General features: G+C 38.2%; 1 protein-coding gene across 10 annotated transcripts in view; it reads left to right on the top strand.

The window, feature by feature from the left end:
• LOC106091397 (gamma-aminobutyric acid receptor alpha-like) overlaps window positions 1-13665 on the top strand; it is a 128780-nt gene that overhangs the window by 19294 nt on the left and 95821 nt on the right. For 2 of the 10 annotated variants that reach the window (XM_059360622.1, XM_059360620.1), the window contains exons 1-2: window positions 10924-11010; window positions 11314-11416. The exons of 7 other annotated variants lie outside the window; for them this stretch is intronic. The gene's annotated coding sequence lies outside the window, so the exon portion shown is untranslated. Of the gene's footprint in view, window positions 1-10749; window positions 10803-10923; window positions 11011-11313; window positions 11417-13665 lie in introns of those variants that run through there. One more of the 10 variants, XM_059360625.1, reaches the window with a different exon arrangement.

Below are 13665 nucleotides of genomic sequence, written 5' to 3'. Positions count from 1 at the left end.
CTCCTTCGAATGTTATTTAGTTAGACGAACAGACGTTCAGACGAACGGACATGGATAGTTAGACTTCAAATATCACGACTATCAAGAATATATATTATATAAAGGGTGATTTTTTTGAGGTTAGGATTTTCATGCATTAGTATTTGACAGATCACGTGGGATTTCAGACATGGTGTCAAAGAGAAAGATGCTCAGTATGCTTTGACATTTCATCATGAATAGACTTACTAACGAGCAACGCTTGCAAATCATTGAATTTTATTACCAAAATCAGTGTTCGGTTCGAAATGTGTTCATTCACCGTAACGTTGCGTCCAACAGCATCTTTGAAAAAATACGGTCCAATGATTCCACCAGCGTACAAACCACTCCAAACAGTGCATTTTTCGGGATGCATGGGCAGTTCTTGAACGGCTTCTGGTTGCTCTTCACTCCAAATGCGGCAATTTTGCTTATTTACGTAGCCATTCAACCAGAAATGAGCCTCATCGCTGAACAAAATTTGTCAAAATTTGAACACATTTCGAACCGAACACTGATTTTGGTAATAAAATTCAATGATTTGCAAGCGTTGCTCGTTAGTAAGTCTATTCATGATGAAATGTCAAAGCATACTGAGCATCTTTCTCTTTGACACCATGTCTGAAATCCCACGTGATCTGTCAAATACTAATGCATGAAAATCCTAACCTCAAAAAAATCACCCTTTACTTTATGGGGTCTTAGACTAATAGTTCGATGTATTACAAACGGAATGGCGATGTTAGTATACCCCCATCCTATAGGAAAGGAGGATATAAAAATGACTATGACTAACAACCACGCTTAGGGTAACACCATTTAAGGCATTATATTTAACTCTTCACATAATTCCTCTGTATTATAAGGTTATTGAAGCTTGACCTTTTTGTAAACTGCGTCTATTGTATTTAGAATAATCTGAACCTCAAACTTAATCTCAACTATAAGAATTTAAACATTGGATCACACTGGAATAAGTTCATAAAATAGAATTTGTTTTTTTATACCCTACACCACTACTGTGGTACAGGGTATTATAACTTAGTGAATTAGTTTGTAAAAACCAAAAGGAAGAGAGATAGACGCATTGATATGTATACCGATCGACTCAGAATCACTTTCTGATTCGATTTAGCTATGTCCGTCTGTCTGTCCGTCCGTCTGTTCGTCTGTCCATGTTAATTTGTGTACAAACTACAGGTCGCAGTTTTCATCCGATCTTCTTCAAATTTGGTATGGGCATGTTTTTCGGCCTAGAGACGAAGCCTATCGAAATTGGAAAAAATCGGTTCAGATTTATATATAGCTTCCATATATATGTTCGTCCGATTTGCAGTAATAATGCAATAAAATAGTCATTTATTAACCGATTCTATCGAAAATTTGGCAGGAAAGATTTTCTTATGACTCTCGGTATTACTGATGAATTTGATAAAAATCGGTTCAGATTAGGATATAGCTCCCATATATATTTTCGTCCGATTTGGAATAATACAGCAATAAAATGGTCATTTGTCAACGGATTCTCTCGAAATTTAGCAGGAATGATTTTCTTATGACTCTCAATATTACTGGTGATATTCATAGAAATCGGTTCAAATTTGGATATAGCTCCCATATATGTTTGTCAAATTTGCAGTAATACACCAATCAAATGGTAATTTGTTAACCGATTCTCTCGAAATTCAACAGGAAGGATTTACTTATGACTCTCGATATTACTGGTGAATTTCATAGACATCTGTTCAGATATATATATATAGCCCGATTTTCACTCCTAGACCCACTGCAAGCGCATTTATTGACTAATCTTCCTCGACCAATTTCACAATATCCATAAAGTTTGTCGAAATCGGTTTAGATTAAGATATAGCTCCCATATATTTGTTCGTCAGGTTTTGGATAATTTGTTGTCATTTGTCAACCGTAGTTATTATATTTTGAACATATCAGCTTTGCTCGAAATTTGAAACAGGAATTTTAATAATCTAACTGGATACATCAAATTTGTTTCAGAATTAGATGTAGCCCCCCCTTTTGTGTTTATAGGGTAGGTGTAGGGTATTATAAAGTCGGCACCGCCCGACATTTGCCTTTCCTTACTGGTTTAAAAATTTAATTTAACTCAGAATGCCTCCCGTTAAAGCTTACATTTTGACGCATTAAAATTTAAAATTTCTTAGACACATTTTCTCTTTAAACGCATCTCTAACTTGTTGGGCATCTTTAATGGTTCTTTAAATAAACAAAAAACCACAATATTTCTTTAAATTTCTTCGCCCTTATAGTAATGAATCGTACATCTCATTAAAATTTCCCATGCTGTTCTGTTATCATTGACATTGGTCTACTTTAATGTTAGTTGTGTCTAATTGCAGTGTTACAAGTACAAGTCTCATAAATGCTTAACCTTTGCAAGAGAATTGCCTCGAAAAAAGTGAATGAAAAAAATTAATATTTTGTTCTATTGAAGCTGGTAAACTGATTTTATAAATAGAAGCTGTTTGCCAAAGGCATCCAGCCACCAAGTATGCAATGTTATAAGAAAAGCCAGCCAGCCTAAAAGTATATTACGCAGTTTTTCTGTTTTTTGTTTTCTATGCTATTCTCTATGGTTTATCATAAATAGTTTTATTTGACTTTATTTTTGGCATGGTTTTCCTTTTTAAAAGCTTTTGCCATTATAAGCCGCGTAACTTGCCTTTTCTTGAGAAGTGAACAAAAAACCAGTAAAAGCGTACTAAGTTCGGCCGGGCCGAATCTTGGGAACCCACCACCATGGATACTGCTAAAAATGTATGCATAATAAATATAGTTGGAGGGCATAAATTTATTCTACATACCGAACTTACGTCAAACAAGCAAAAACTAAAGCTGCTGGGAACCAAACAAGGATGATCGAGAGACCGGAGCTATATAAGGTTATATACCGACTTGAACCGTACTTGGTACACAGTTGTTCGAAGTCATAACGGAACACAATCTGCAAAATTTCAACCAACTGGCTTATAAGGGGCTAAGAAGTCAAATCGGGAGTTCGGTTTATATGGCAGCTTTATCAGGTTTCAATCCGATTCGGAACGTACTTGGCACACTTGTTGTTGCTCAAGGAGCCAAGTCGTGAATCCGGTTTGTATTGGAGTTATATCAGATTATAGCCCGATTTGCACCGTACTTGGCGCAGTTTTTGAAACTCATAACAAAACACTACTTACTCATTTTCAGCCAAATCGGACACAAATTACGGCTTCCATGGGCTCAAGAAATTAAATCAGGACTGCGGTCTATATGGGAGCTATATCTAAATCTGAACCGACATGGCCCATTTGCAGTCCCCAATAACCAACATTATTATTAAGTATCGTGCATAATTTCAAGCGGCTAGCTCTACGCGTTCGACCGCTATCGTGATTTCGACAGACGGAGGGACGGGCATAGCTAGATCGACTCAGAATGATGAGACGGTCAAGAATATATATTCTTTATGGGGTCTAAGACGAATATTTCGAGTTGTTCCAAGCGGAATGACTAGATTAGTATACCTCCATCCTATGGCGGTGGATATAAAAAGATGGGCAAATGAAAATTGCAACTGCAATGGAAAGTTTTGATTTGTTTTGCTCTCAAATGCTGGTTGCTTTGCATTTAAGTGAGTTAGCTAAGTTGTATGAAGGAAATACAAGCAACTTTTTAAAAGGCAGGAACATAACTGTAGTCAAAAAAAAAAAATCATGAGGAACGAAACAATTGTTCATAAAATTTTTGGAAAAAATCATTTATATATTGAGCCTTAAATTAGGCAATAATTTTATAACAGCAATATACAAATTGTCAGATGGGCAGACATGATAGCTATCTTAAGCTGCACAGTGGGATAAAGTGGGGGAAAAATAGTAAAAAAATCTGCCGCATGAAAACGGTAACAGATAACTTTTTGAAATTTTGAATGGTTATAGGTGGTAGGGGCTTAAACCGTGTGTCACGCACTGGGTATATATTGCAGTTGTAAAACCTATAATACTAAATAGTGTTGTAGTCTGGTGGACGGCGCTTCAAAAGTTCACCTACTGTTCAATAGTCAACCGGATCCAAGGGATGGCTTGTTTGTGCATCACAGCCGCACTGATGAAGACACCATCTGATGCACTGAATTTAATGCTACAACTAATGCCACTAGACATTGTGGCTATACAAATTGCTCGATTGGAACTACGATACCCGTGGTAATAGGAGTTACATAGACTTCTATATGGATGGTTCCAAGGTAGACGACTAGGTAGGTCATATCGATAAAGTAACTCGACCACTGTAATGTGTATCAACCGGAGTTCCTTGCAATTAAAGAAGTGGTGGAGTGGCTAAGATATAACTTGATAACGACGATAGGCATAAACATCTTCTCAGACAGCCTGAGAACCATTAAATCTTCGGGGAGCATATTTATGAATTCAAAAACCGCCCTCAATTGTCGCAGATCTCTCAACGATATCCCCTGTTCTGATGGACTAGGAACTATATTTCCATTCCAGGCGAACTGGAATCTATGGGTATGCGTTTAGCGACATTTAAGCTACGAAGGCCACCGTAGCTCAGAGGTAAGCATGTCCGCCTATGACGCTAAACGCCTGGGTTCGAATCCTGGCGAGACCATCAGAAAAATTTTCAGCGGTGGTTTTCCCCTCCTAATGCTGGCAACATTTGTGAGGTACTATGCCATGTAAAACTTCTCTCCAAAGAGGTGTCGCACTGCGGCACGCCGTTCGGACTCGGCTATAAAAAGGAGGCCCCTTATCATTGAGCTTAAACTTGAATCGGATTGCACTCACTGATATGTGAGAAGTTTGCCCCTGTTCCTTAGTGGAATGTTCATGGGCAAAATTTGCAATTTTTATTTTTAGGATCAAGCCCCAAAGCTAACGAGTGCCAGATGGTCACAAAGTGGGGGCTCAATCTAGACTTGGGGATGCCTACTTTATCTTTGTCTCTGCTACCGCTGGGTCTTTGCTATCGCTTTGTAGAGCAGACATTGTGTCCGTCATGAAAGGCCACTGTCTGATTGGTCAACATTCTGACAGACTGAAGGTTGCAAATAACAATTTCTGCTGAGGACTAGGAGACTATAGAACATTTGCTGTATGTGTGTCCCGCTCTGGCAGTCAGAAGGAGTTCCACTTTAGGTTTTTATTCCGTTGAGAACTTGTCTGATTTAGCGGATGTACACATTCGCAAGTTTTTTTTTTAAAGGGATTTGTATGGTTCGGTAACGGTAAGGACTAGAAGGCATATTCATTCTTCTGTTCCTGTGGTACCCTAATGGACGAAAACGTCTAAGTGAGTCTGATGGCTGAATGCTACATAAATCTGACATAGCCCTAGGTGGTCTGGGTTCCTTTTGGCATGCCCTGCAGTTGTTCATTTCAGCATTTCGAAAAATAATTCGGGCAGCCAATAACCATTTGTGTACCGATATCACCGACACCAAAACCCCTTAAAATAGGTTTATTGGACGATAATCACAATGGGGGATCAAGTGATAGATATTTTTAAGTGGAGTGCGCCATTCAAATTTGTGCTCAAGTGGCAGATGTCGTGAGGCATGTTCAAAAGTTTTACATGGTTAAATTACTAAGAACTGTCGCCACCGCACCTAATATAAATACCGGCAAATTAGTTCCCTACCACTGAGATCGTTTATTATGGCAATTTGATTTGATTTAAAAAAGACTAAATTATTACTATTCAACAGGTAACCATATAGTATGTTATAGACAACTACCACATCATGATCAATATTATAGGCGCTAAGCCGCTCCAAGCGAGTAGCAGCATAGACAAAAGAAATCTAAAGACTCATAACAATATGCGCAAAAAATCTCTTACAGATGGGAGAAATGACAAATTTTCAGTCGCTTATATGTGATTACGCAAGGATCCGGGGTGACATGGAACGGAGAACTTTTAAGTTATTTTGTTAACATGTTGGGTATTAAAGTCTAAACCTTTCCCTTATCGATGACAGCATTAACATTTAAATAAGCGCCATCTATTCTGTTTGCAAATGGATCAACTGAATGGAGACGCCACCCCGATCAGAGAGAGGGCAGAGTGGTGAAAATTGATCATGCAGCATTTGCAGCCTATCAGTTCGTAAAATAAAGAAAAATAATGTATAGAAATTTCGTTGCGGTTGTTTGCTGTATTATTTTTTTCAATTTCCCACCCTAAGACGGGCTCTATCAATAAGTGTTTCAGATAGTTTAAGTGCCTATCATTGCCATAGATAAAAAAAAAAATTATTTTGTAGATTGCGAATATCCAAGTTTGTGTTAATCTGTTAGAGGGGAAGCTCAACGAACGTACAGAGGTCATTTTCTGCGTTTTAAAAGTGAAAGCTCAGTGGAGCAGGTTTGGCTGAAAATGTAGCTCTAAGATAAGAAGCCTCATTTTTATAGTCGAGCCCAAGTAGCGTGCCGATAAGCATTTTTTTTCGTTTTGTCACTCGATTCGTTCGCCAAGTCATTGAAAACAGCTGATTTTATAAAGGGAAAATAGCTGTTTAAATGATGAATAATGATTATCGTATGATATCATAAATGAATAATGATTATTGTCGCCACTATTATTGAAGGAATAACCAGTGCAGAAAAATGTTTCTGATATTTTTGTCATGGGTAGGCCGACAAAACTGGAAAATCGATTGAATTCAAAAATTGACAAAATTATGACAATGTGATGGGAATCAACAGCGAGCATTACCAACAACAAATTCAGCGCCATCTATATGGAGATAGAAATTATTTGAATAGCCAAGCAAAACCGAACAAAGAACAAGTAAAAGCGTGCTAAGTTCGGCCGGGCCGAATCTTATATACCCTCCACCATGGATCGCATTTGTCGAGTTCTTTTCCCGGCATCTCTTCTTAGGCAAAAAAGGATATAAGAAAAGAGTTGCTCTGCTATTAAAACGATATCAAAATATGGTCCGGTTCGGACCACAATTAAATTATATGTTGGAGACCTGTGTAAAATGTCAGCCAATTCGTATAAGAATTGCGCCCATTGGGGCTCACGAAGTAAAATAGAGAGAACGATTTATATGGGATATGTATCGGGCTATAGACCGATTCAGACCATAATAAACACGTTTGTTGATGGTCATGAGAGGATCCATCGTACAAAATTTCAGGCATATCGGATAATAATTGCGACCTCAAGGGGTCAAGAAGTCAAGATCCCAGATCGGTTTATGTGGCAGCTATATCAGGTTATGAACCGATTTCAACCTTATTTGACACAGTTGTTGAAAGTAAAAACAAAATACGTCATGCAAAATTTCAGCCAAATCGGATAGGAATTGCGCCCTCTAGAAGCTCAAGAAATCAAATCCCCAGATCGGTTTATATGACAGCTATATCAGGTTATGAACCGATTTGAACCATACTTGGCACAGTTGTTGGGTATCATAACAAAACACGTCGTGCGAAATTCCATTCCAATCGGATAAGAATTGCGCTCTCTAGAGGGTCAAGAAGTCAAGACCCAAGATCGGTTTATATTGAAGCTATATCAGGTTATGAACCGATTTGAACCATACTTGGCACTGTTGTTGGATATAATAAGAAAACACGTCGTGCAAAATTTCATTTCAATCGGAAAAGAATTGCGCACTCTAGAGGCTCAAGAAGTCAAGACCCAAGATCGGTTTATATGGCAGCTATATCAGGTTATGAACCGATTTGAACCATACTTGGCACAGTTCTTGGATATAATAACAAAACACGTCGTGCAAAATTTCATTCCAATCGGATAAGAATTGCGCACTCTAGAGGCTCAAGAAGTCAAGACCCAAGATCGGTTTATATGACAGCTACATCAAAACATGGACCGATATGGCCCATTTACAATACCAACCGACCTACACTAATAAGAAGTATTTGTGCAAAATTTCAAGCGGCTAGCTTTACTCCTTCGGAAGTTAGCGTGCTTTCGACAGACAGACGGACGGGCGGACGGACGGACGGACATGGCTAGATCGACATAAAATGTCACGACGATCAAGAATATATATAATTTATGGGGTCTCAGACTAATATTTCGAGTAGTTACAAACAGAATGACGAAATTAGTATACCCCCCATCTTATAGTGGAGGGTATAAAAAGAGCGCGAGAGGTACAGGAGAGCATTCAAAGTTGATCATATGCTTTTCACTACTCCTAGCCTGCGACAATGGTCCAAAAGTTCTATAAAAACATGGCCGCAAAATATATACGTAACTAAGTGAATGCAAAGAGTAATTGAGAAGAAAGTTACCCTTCATTTCCGTTGGGAATAAAGAACGTGTAAAAGGAAGCGCAGCGAAGCGGGCCGGGTTCAGCTAGGGGTTCAAATGAAAGATATTCAAGAGTAAAGTGCGAATTTCATAACAAAAGTTGGGTCCAAGTACCGGGGGGCTGACCCAGCCCCAAAACCCCTTAAAATAGGTTTATTTGATGATCATGACAATATGGGACTCAAAAGGTATTCGGGAGTAGATAACGAATCTGGCACTCCCACCCACACGAATCTGACACCCCACCCCACTCCCACAAAAGCGCTCAAAATGGGCACATTACCCAATCACGGATATTTGGGATTATGATTGTTTGTTCAGCATAGACTGAAAAACGGCAGAACCGACTTTCTCTAAACTTCGCATATTGTGTGGTTTGGTCTGGAAGGAAACATAGGCTATATAATTTTCGATATCGGACGGGGACGGACCCTCCCCATGCCAAAAGCACAACCCAAAATCAAAAGCGGACCGATCGAGACAATTAAGGTATCAAATGAAAGGTATTGGAGAGTAGAATACGAGTATAGTATCAAAATTTAAGTCTAAGTACCCATCGAGCCGCCTCAACCCCGAAACTCCATATATTGAACCTTAGTTTCAATATGGGGCTCCAATGAAAGGTATTCGGGAGTAGATTTCGAATGTGGCAGACAAAATCAGATCGAAGTATAAGGGGTCACGCACTCCTCAAAAACGCCATTAGACCCATTCTGATTATTTGATACTTGGCTGAACCGATTTTCTTACAGTTTTTATAGACTTTGTATATTTGTCTGGAAGGAAACATAGCCACCCATATCCGAAAGTGGTCCGATGGGAACAACAAGGATATCAAATGAAAGGTATTGGAGACCAGAAAACGAACATGGTATTAAAATTTGGGTCCAAGAACTTAGCGGGCCCCCCAACCTCTAAACTCATCTAAACAGATATATTCGATGTCCATGTCAATATGGGACTCAAATGAAAGGTATTGAGCAGTAGATTACAAATATGGCATACAAAATTAGGTCTAAGTAATGGGAGGTCGCCCACCCCCCAAAATACCCACAAATGGGCATATTAGCCGACCATGGCTATATTGGACTCAAATGAAAGGTATTCGGGAGTAAATTACAAATATGACATTAAAATTAGCGTTCATGTCTAGATGGCGCTTTTCCTCCTCTAGATATGTCAAATGGGTTATTTGACCCATTATGACAATATGGGACTCAAATGAAAGGTATTTGAGAGTAGAATACGAATTTGATATCCAATTTTGGAGCCAAGTGTTTTGGGGTACGCCCTAATCTGAACTTCATTTCCGTTGGGAATAAAGAACGAATTTGATATCAGATTTTCAGTGCAAAGTGCCGGTGGCGCCCCAGCCCCAATATACCCTCCAAACGGTTCATATTTACCGGGCATGGCATATTGAGGCTCAAATTAATGGGATTTGGAAGTGCAGCACGAATTTGATATCCATATTTGAGTCGAAATATGTGAGGTGCCACCCCTCCCCTAAAAAGCACTTCTCATTACCCTAATTTTTAAAAACACCAGGAACCGAGCAGGGGCGAAATTCTCACACGTCAATGAGTGCTTTCCGATTCAACTCAATGATAAGGGACCTTTTTACAGCCGAGTCCGAACGACTTCCAGCAGTGTGATACCATGGCATTGTACCTCGCAAATGTCGTCAACCACCGCTTCGTCCGATGTTCTCACCAGGACTCGAACGCATTCAGCGTCATAGGCTACAATGGCACGAATTCGATATCCGCATTCAAGGTGAAGTGTCCCCACCCTTAAGAGATATTAGAGAGTTAAAGAAGGCGCAGCGATTTTAATACTCAATTAAAAAAATTATTGAATCAATTAATTGTTTAATTGAAAATGAAATAAAAATTCAAGCCCAATTGAAAAAAGTTCAAGTTCAAAATTATTAAATCAATTAGGTTTTTAATTGAAAATTTCCTAAATTTAATGACGATCGTGAAAAAAATCAGGACTTAATTAAAACAAGTTAGAGCGTGCTAGGTTCGGCCGGGTCGAATCTTGGGAACCCACCACCATGGTGATCGTCTCGACGTTCTGAGAATATATATACTTTACCCATCCTATGGTAGTGGGTATAAACATTGATTCAATTAATTTTTTATTTGAAAATATTTTTATATCCAATTAAATTATTAATTGAAAAATGTTCGTGATTTTTTTTTTTTTTTTCAGTGTACTATCTAACAGTGCGCTGTATAGATTCCATGAGTCCAATTTTTTAGCGATCGTTTGAGGGGTTTTTGTTGGGTTGACACTTTCATTGAGATGCCCTCAAAGTTCATCTTCTTCAGCGTTCTACATTGTGCCCCGATCAGCATATGATGATAGACGCTCACATCTTTTGGCTGGCCTTGTCTTTTCACTCGGTATTATCGTTCTCTGTATGAGAAATGTATAAAGCAAATGTAACGATTTTCATAAATTAATTTCCCCAATGTTTTAATATCATCCCACTGTAAGTTGCATCACATTCATACAAAGGTCGCTAATCATTATCACGAAAGTAATCCCATGGCAGCCGGTTGTACGTACCGGATTGACCCGATGGAATCCATCATCGGCAAGGGCTGCCGCCTCGGTGTACAACACACTGCAGCAACAACAACAACGAAAGTAATTGCCCAACAATGTTTATACCCGCCGATGCTTGTAGTCCGGAAATGCCGTAGTCTTGTACATTTTTACCAAAGGGCTTAAAGTATTTTATTTATTTTCTAAAATTGGAATGAATTAACTACTTTCAGTTACATCTTTTATTCATAGACACAATAATTTAATGACTTAATTCCCCACTATAAGCATGTAGTACCTTTCGGTCAACCATGCACTTCTCCCCTAATAGCATGCAATTTGAAATAAGCATCTGTGCATCCTGTAGGTAAACAACAAACTATTTAAACGCAGTTAAATTTAAAGCATATGTTGTGGCGCAGCTATGCCAACATAATCGTGGCCGATTGAAATACATGGAACTGACACACACACTGCAAGTTAACCTGAAAGTGGCTAACCGCTAAAGGTAAAATAAAACGTGCTAGCGGCAATTGTAATGTGATAATGGTATTATGATGGGCATATGTATATTCATTGTACAATATAATGTATACTTATTTTAAATATAAATTCGTAAATGTAAGAGAAGATAAATAGTATTGATATATTTTGAAAAATTGCAAAGTAAAATAAATGAAATGCATTTATAGCACTTAAAATTACAAATTTCGAGTTGTATAATTACACTTAGCATGCTTAAAACTACCTACCAGTATTCTCACAGGCTTTGCATTGCCCTGACCTAAGGTGTTATATCACTCATTTGAGTAACATGTTTATCCTTAGAATTATACATATTAGAGATCGTCCTTCTGGCCGCTTCAGGTCAAATCTCATAATTATAGGTTTTTCTTCATTGAAATTAAAGAAGTCTCCCAGCTTTTCTTCGGTATATATTTTTAAAACAAGTAAAAGCGTGATAAGTACGACCGGGCCGAATCTTGGGACCCCACCTCCATAGATTCTGCTAAAATATGGGAGCTATATCTAGTTATAGACCAAATTGAACCGTTCTTGGCGCAGTTGTTGAAAGTCATAACAGAACACCATATGCAAAATTTCAGCCAAATCGGATAAAAATTGCGGCTTGTAAGGGTTCAAGAAGTCAAATCGGGAGATCGGTTTATATGGGAGCTATATCAGTTTTTTGACCGATGGGAGCTTTGTCCGATTTGGCTGAAATTTTGCATGTAGTGTTCTGTTACGACTTCCAACAACTGTGCCAAATACGGTCTAAATCAGTCTATAACCTGATTAGCTCCCATGTAAACCGGTCTTTCGATCATCCTTGTTCAGTTCCTCGAAGCTTTAATTTTTGCCTTTTTGACAGTTTGGTATGTAGAATAAATTCATGCCCTTCAACTAAATTTATTATGTATCAATTTTTAGCAGAATTCATGGTGGTGGGTTCCCAAGATTCGGCCCGGCTGAACTTGCACGCTTTTACTTGTTTCAATTAAAATTGATTTAAATTTTTTAAATAACTATAAATCAGAATTCACTTAAAATCTAATTACAATTGTATAATTAATATTAATGTTGCCATTGAATTCGGAAAAAAATTATATTTACATTTCTTTTTATTTTTTTTTTCATAATGTTACAACTGAGCTTCAAACTTCGCATGCTAGTCAACTTATTTGCTTACAAATTATAGCATATTCATAGGCTGCATACAAATCAATAGCATATTAGGGGGCATTTAGAGAACTAATTAGATATATAATTTGATTAAAATCTCAACAATAGTGTCAAATGACCAATTGTTTTGTAATTTTGTATGGTAAACCGTAGCAGTTTTGAGTTATTTGTAAAATCACTATATGGTAATTGTATTGTGGTAAAAATATTAATTTTATGTTAGAAGAAGTAAAAAGGTATTATGTTCGGCTGGGCCGAACTTTGGATTGCCACCACCTCGGGTATACATGCAAACCACCTTTCGTCATAATCCGGTGAAAGATGGATTATTTATGCACCCATTGCAGCTATATCCAAGTATGGCACGGACATTGAGTGGTTTAATAAATACAAGTCACTGTTCAATTTTGATTCAATATTGGTCTATTTGGCAGCTGTACCCTATCTCTAACACAACTCACTGTCCTGAATTGCAACGAAATCGGACAATGAATCGACCTTAAATGGAGGACACCATAGCGCAGACATTAGCATGTGCGCCTATGACGCTGAACGCCTGGGTCCGGCTGAATACTCAACAGAAGATGATTTTTTGAAGCCTCGTCCACCAAATCACAACACCATATAGCATTAAAAGTTGGCCAACGAAGCTATAAATCCAGTACATCACTCGCAAATTAAACACCCCGCTTTGGCGAAAGGTCCTATTGCAGGTGTACAAGGCAAGAGTTCATTTCAAACAACAAATGGGCCCAACATCTTAAATCGAGAGATCAATCTATATGGTAGCTATATAACCAAATCTGAACCGATGTGGTCCAAATTAAAGAGGGACATCGAGGGCCTAACTGTCCCAATTTGTGCCGAGATCAGACAATAATTGCACCTTTTATGAGCCGATCTGTCGCGTGCCCAACTCACTGTCTTAAATTTCAGCAAAATAGGATAATAAATGTGTATTTTATGGACCTTAGACATTAAATCAGCGGATCGGCGGATCAATCTATATGGGGGCTATATCAAGATATAGTCCGATAGAGCCCATCCTCGAACTTAACATGAAAAAAAAGAATC

This window comes from Stomoxys calcitrans, chromosome 1 (assembly GCF_963082655.1).
Source record: "Stomoxys calcitrans chromosome 1, idStoCalc2.1, whole genome shotgun sequence".
NCBI lineage: Eukaryota > Metazoa > Arthropoda > Insecta > Diptera > Muscidae > Stomoxys > Stomoxys calcitrans.
The sequence above is the reverse complement of the archived record's forward strand: the minus strand, read 5'-3'. Positions and strand labels throughout refer to the sequence as shown.